Source organism: Hibiscus syriacus, unplaced genomic scaffold (genome assembly GCF_006381635.1).
Source record: "Hibiscus syriacus cultivar Baekdansim isolate YM2019G1 unplaced genomic scaffold, ASM638163v2 tig00112230_pilon, whole genome shotgun sequence".
NCBI lineage: Eukaryota > Viridiplantae > Streptophyta > Magnoliopsida > Malvales > Malvaceae > Hibiscus > Hibiscus syriacus.
In genome coordinates, this window is record NW_024063275.1 from 1,240,322 (window position 1) to 1,246,363 (window position 6,042).

At 30.4% G+C, this 6,042-nt stretch overlaps 1 pseudogene; it reads left to right on the top strand.

The window, feature by feature from the left end:
* The first annotated feature begins 481 nt into the window (after positions 1-481).
* LOC120176158 lies at positions 482-2,257 on the top strand (annotated as a pseudogene).
* The last annotated feature ends 3,785 nt before the right edge of the window (positions 2,258-6,042 follow it).

Sequence of the window (6,042 nt, forward strand, 5' to 3'; positions counted from 1 at the left end):
TTGCGATTCTGGGAACTGATTTGCAATTCTGGAGATCGCGTTGCGATTTTTATTTCGCATTGCGATTTTGTTGGTCATTTTGGCAAATCCAAAAAAAGTTGGTTAAAATCGTATATTATAAGGCATTTTTGGTCACTGAGTTTATTTTCTCTTAAATTTAAATAGAAACTCGAAAATTTGATTCGACTCGACTCAATTCGAATTTTATAAACTCGCTCGATTCAGACAAATTTCAAGTTGTAAAACAAGGCTCAACAACTTGAATAACCTAAATTGTTTTGATTTAACTCGACTAGATCAAACGCTGACTCTAATAGTATGGCATTGCCATAGGACAGCTCTTCCTCTTTAGACTATTCCACATTTCCACTCATGGTCACGTCTACGCGTTTTTACTTCTAACTGGGAAGTCATTTTATCACTCGAAGTCTCCGGCAACAAGAATAATCAAAATGTACACAGCTTCGTCGTCTAAATCACAAACAAAACTTTGGGTTTCTCCTTTCTTTTGTTGGTGATAAACAATGAAGGGACATTTTTGCAGCTTCCTGGTTTTGGCTTGGATGCTTCCCCCATGGCTTGTTTTGTCAGCTGTAACTGAGAACGATATGAGGTGCCTTGAAGGAGTCCAGAGTTCATTACACGACCCAGATGATAAAATAAGCAGTTGGAATTTCCACAACAAGGTTTTATATGCAATTTTGTTGGAGTTACATATTGGAACCAAAGGGAAAACCGGCTGTTAAGCCTTGAACTTCGTGAAATGAGACTTTCCGAACACTTGCCTCAATCTTTGGAGTGTCAGGCAACAATCTTTCTGGTAACATCCCTCCTCAGATATGTTCTTGGTTACCTTATTTAGTAACCCTCGATTTATCCAGCAATGATCTATCAGGTCCGATCCCTTCTGAATTATCAAATTGTGCTTACTTGAACAATTTGGCACTGTCCAATAACAGACTCTCAGGGCCTGTTCCATACCAATTATCTGGCCTAGCTAGGCTGAAGAGGTTTTCAGTAGCAAATAATCATCTTACCGGTGCTATTCCGTCAGGTTTTGAGGGTCATGATAGGGCATATTTTGCTGGGAACAGTGGTCTTTGTGGAGGTCCTCTTGGGAGCTGTGGGGGTTTGAGTAGGAGGAATTTAGCCATTATAGCTGCAGCTGGGTTTATTTACTTTTTATCCCTCTTCTTTTTCATAAATCTGGGACGTCAAGGTTGTCGGGACCTTAACTGGGTTTTAGGTGCTGTAATTTCAATGTGGCTTGAGATTGGGGTCTGGTGTTGGCACCATTTGGGATGCGTGATACTGAGGAGAAAAGGGTTTATGGGAGGGGTTGGTGACGGTGGTTGGGCGCAGAGGTTGAGAGCCCACAGATCGATTCAAGTTTCATTGTTTCAGAAGCCACTTGTGAAACTTAAGTTGGCTGATTTAATGGCTGCCACAAACAGTTTCAGTGCTGAAAACATCATGGTTTCCACTAGGACTGGAACTACTTACCGAGCACTGCTTCCTGATGGATCGGCCCTCGCAATCAAGAGGCTCACGAGTTGTAGGATCAGGGAGAAGCGCTTTTGTTCGGAGTTGAGTCGATTGGGCCAGCTTAGGCATCCAAATGCGACACCCCTGCTAGAATTTTGTGTTGCAGGGGATGAGAAGCTGTTAGTTTATAAGCATGTCTAATGGGACTCTACATTCCTTGCTACATGGTAGTGTTGCAGCTGTAATCTGATTCTTCTCGACGAGGACTTCAATGCCAGGATAATGGACTTCGGGTTGGCAGGGCTTATAAACATCCCATATGTTTTGGGTGAATTTGGCTACGTAGCTCCAGAGTATTCAACCACTCCTGTAGCTTCACTTGAAGGGGATTTATTCGGATTCGGAGTTGTGCTTCTCGAATTGATAACTAGTCAAAACCCCCTGGAAATTAATGCAGGTGATGAAGAAGGATACACATGCAAGGGTAACTTGGTGGAATGGATAAATCATCTCTCAAGTTCCGGTAGACTCGAAGAAGCTATAGATGGAACTCTTTGCGTACAAAGGCACAATGAGGAGATTTTGCACTTCCTCAAAATAGCATTAAACTGTGTCGATCCTCGGCCAGAGGTCCGATGGTCAATGTACCAGGTTTTCGAGTCATTGAAAAACATGGCCGAAGTAAATGGTTTTGCAGAAGAATTTGATGATATCCCAATGACATTTTAGTGAATCAATGAAGCCTTGCGGAGGAAAATTAAGACAAATCTGCTTAATGTGGTGATGCATACAAAATTAAATATTTGTTATAAATACTTTATAATAAACTTGTTGAACTTTAGGTTGTTAAATCTTCAAAGAGATCTTCTTTGACCTTTGTTTTGCAATGATAGTACCTACTGGTTGAACATAAAATTAAGGCAAGTAGACAATAACGAATTTTCTTGTAGTTCCACTCTAACACCAAAAACTGGTAATGAGGAAAGTGGATAGACATATCAAAGGATCGGATTATTCGAAAAACCAGCTTTGTTTGGAACCACCATACCGCAACTCAATTATCTGCATATACAGCTACTAATGCTTAACCTTCACTCTACATAGAACCCAAAAATATCCCCCGAAAGGCCTCTTTATAGGAACATAAATTGCAGCTCTTTCTACAAAACCCAGGAGATGCATCCGTACCCACCATGTAATTAGGGTTCTTTTTGCATTCACCGGCCTTCGCCCAGACAGAGCAGCTATCATTCTCATCAACACAATCCCCCATTGCAGGTCCCCTTCTCGATTCACTAAAGGCCCTCACATGGATCCACTTTGTTGCTGACCATTTCTCACCCTTTATCACTGGGCAACTTCCATGCAAACTCTTTTTATCTGTGGTTGCATCGGGATGTAGACTGAAGAACAGTAATGCATCCCCTTTTCGGGGTTTCACTGCAAGTATTGACAGCACAGTTGTGTCGAAGACCAACAATTATATGGTTGGGTTCTAGTGCAACAGTTAAATAAGAACAAGATATGGCAGATTGGGGCAGTTAAGTAGTAATATCTGCGGAATTCATTGGAATAGCCTATCAAAGTTGTCGGACCCTATACCATAATCGTAATTAAATGATTCGTGATGATTCGGATACTTGTTCACCATTTAACTGAGATTTTATTACTTAGAATCAAGAAAAAGTTTAATAAAATAATTTTATTTTGATAACTGGTTTTTTTGAAAATATTTTTAAATTTTTAAAAATAATTTATTTTCATATATTTAAAAAAATCCAAAAATTCTAATTTTTTAGAATTGCTACCTTAAAATGTTGGAAAATATTAAAGTGAAATTTTAGTTATAATTGAGGGGCTAAATAAGATATTTTTTTATTAATATAGTATGTTATTCACCCCTTAATAACATTTAACAATTGTTATTTATTTGTTTAAAAATGTTTAATATCTATTTTGTAACTTTTAAAAATTCAATGATAAATAAAATCAATTTAATAAAATTATGACTATTTACAAATTTTACCCTGTTTTAAATTAGTAGTGCAATGCATGTCATCAGTGGTACATTTCAATGAATATCATTCATTGTAGGCTCATCCTTAAATTTAATTATAAAAACACGAGTATCTATGTTTAGGATGAATTTACAATGTGAAATTCATTGAAATGCACCACTAATGACATACATTGAAATGCACTACTAATGTAAAATAGGGTAAAATTCATAAATAGTCACAAAATTTTAAAATTATTTTTTTTATCACTGTATTTTTAAAAGTTACAAAATAGACATTAAACTTTGAACTTTGTTAAAAACAATCAATAGAAATCGTTAAATATTATTAAGAGGTGAATAATATACTAAATTAATGAAAAATATCTTATTTATCCGCTCAATTATAATAAGTAGTAATTTAAAAAATTAGAAATTTTAGACTTTTTATAAAATAATAAAAATAAATTATTTTCAAAATTAGAAAAAATATTTTCAACAAAATTCAGTTATCAAACAATGAAATTAATTTTTTATTAAACAAAAAATATTTTATAATTATTTATTTATTTCATTATTGTTGTATTTTTAAAATAAAAAAAATTTATTATTTTTGACGTACGAAAATTTATATTATCAAATAATAATTTTTTTATCAATGTTGTGATTTAAGCATTTAAATTTTATTTAACAAATTTAAATGTAATTTAAAAATCATACATCCATAATTTTATAACATAATATCAAATAATTTTTAATTTATATGGTACAATTTTAATATTTATAATATAAAATTAAAATATGGTATTAATTTTATGTATATCTATTTTATTTTCAATTAAAGAGTAAAATAAAGAGTAAAATTAAATTTTAGTTATAATTAAAAGGTCAAATGAGATATTTCTTAATAGTTTTGTGCCTATTTTGTAACAGAATTAAAATTTAATATTCATTATGTAATTTTTAAAAGTTAAATGTTCAAAAAGATAATTTTGACATAGTTTAATGATCATTTGTAAATTTTACCCTATAAAATTATTGGTGAATTGCAATGAACGACATACATTCTAGAATTTTTCTCTTTGTTTAAGGATATGTTGCTTATAAAAATGTTATATATAATGATGACTCTACAATGAGTGACATTTATTAAAATGCACCACTAATGATATGCATTGAAATGCATTATTAATATAAAAATAAGGTAAAATTCATAAATAGTCAAAAAAAAAAAACTTAAATTGATTTTATTTATCATTGAAATTTTAAAAGTTACAAAATAGACATTAAAATATGAACTTTGTTAAAATAAATAAATAATAATCGTTAAATGTTATTAAGGGTGAATAACATACGAAATTAATGAAAAATATCTTATTTATCCCCTCAATTATAACTAAAATTGCATTTTAATATTTTTCAACATTTTTAAGCAGTAATTCTAAAAAAATAGAAATTTTAGATTTTTTAAATATACAAAAATAAATTATTTTTAAAATTTAAAAATATTTCCAAAAAATTTAGTTATCAAACAATTAAATTAATTTTTTATCAAACAAAAATTATTTTATAACTAATTGTTTATTTAATTATTGTTTTATTTTTAAAATAAAAAATTATTATTTTTGACGTACGGAAATTTATATTATCAAATAATACTTTTTTTTATCAATGTTGTGATTTAAGCATTTAACTTTATTTTAAAAAATTAAATGTAATTTAAAAATCATTCATCCATAATTTTATAACATAATATCAAATAATTTTTAATTTATATGGTACAAATTTAATATTTATAATATAAAATTAAAAGATGGTATTTATTTTATCTATTTTATTTTCAATTCAACAAACCTACTAAGAATTTTCTTTTCAATTAAAATTAAGAGTAAAATTAAATTTTAGTTATAATTGAAGAGTCAAATTAGATATTTCTTAATGCTTTTGTGCCCATTTTGTAACAAAATTAAAATTTAATATTCATTATGTAACTTTTAAAAGTTAAATGTTCAAAAGGATAGTTTTGACATAGTTTAATGACTATTTATAAATTTTACCCTATAACATTAGTGGTGAATTGCAATAAATGACATGCATTCTAGAATTTTCCTATATATAAAAAGTAAAAGGATAAACTATGTATTTAGTCACTCACTTATTCTTGTAGTTTCGTTTTCATGATCCATTTTTTAAATTATATATGACATTATGTTTAAACGACCACTCAACTATTTTTTTAAAAATCATATATAATGTCATATTTTTGTTCCGTTTTAGTCATTCATTGTTTTCATGCTTTCTATATCGATGCTTGAAAGTTGGTATCGATATCCATAGAAAAATATTGATATTATCAAGCAGTTTTAGGTTGTGTCTTATTGACTTATGGCGTATAATGTTTGATTGAGCTTAAATAAGAAGTATTAACTTCCCTTAAAGCTAATAATACCTTAGAGAGTGAACTTACTATTTTCCAAGTTGGACTAAACGCTAATCATGGGTTGGGCTTAAAGTGTGAGACTCTAGTTTATTGACTTAGGGCCCAATTAGTGATCTTAGTG